This window comes from Zootoca vivipara, chromosome 6 (genome assembly GCF_963506605.1).
Source record: "Zootoca vivipara chromosome 6, rZooViv1.1, whole genome shotgun sequence".
NCBI lineage: Eukaryota > Metazoa > Chordata > Lepidosauria > Squamata > Lacertidae > Zootoca > Zootoca vivipara.
The window spans coordinates 34,929,665-34,930,237 of record NC_083281.1 but is presented as its reverse complement, the minus strand read 5'-3'; positions in this window follow the sequence as shown (position 1 = coordinate 34,930,237).

Here is a 573-nt window from a genome sequence, read left to right as displayed (position 1 = left end):
TAGGCAGTCTTTTTAAAGAGTTCTTAAGCAGAGGATGGATCACCATCTGTCAGGGATGCTTTAGCTGAGATTCCGGCATTGCAGGGGGTTGGTCTAGATGATCCTTAGGGGCAGTGCTATTTTTCTAGAAAAAGAAGTGCCAGAACTCACCATAGACGCCTGCCTTGTTCTCTTAGAATGGCAATGGCATCCACCTAAAAGGTGCTGGAACTGAGTTCTGCCAAGTTCCGGCTGAAAAAAAGGTCCGTCCAACTTTATAATTCTGTGATTCCATGAATGCAACCACCCTGGCCTGTATTGTTTGTGTTTCATTTCCCTCTGATCATCGCCATAGACATAGCCAGGAGATTGCCGGGGGGGGGGGCTGCCCCCACAAATCAAGTAAATAAATAAAAATATTTAACTAACTGACCAATTGTGTTGCAGATAACTCAGTTGTGTTATCTGCATGTAAAACCTGCCCCCCTAAAATCCTGGCTATGCCCATGTTGCCGCCCCCCAATATACCAGCTAAGTTAGACAATCACTTTATACATGTGATAAAGACTCAGAGTCTTTGTTGCTTTAGAAACA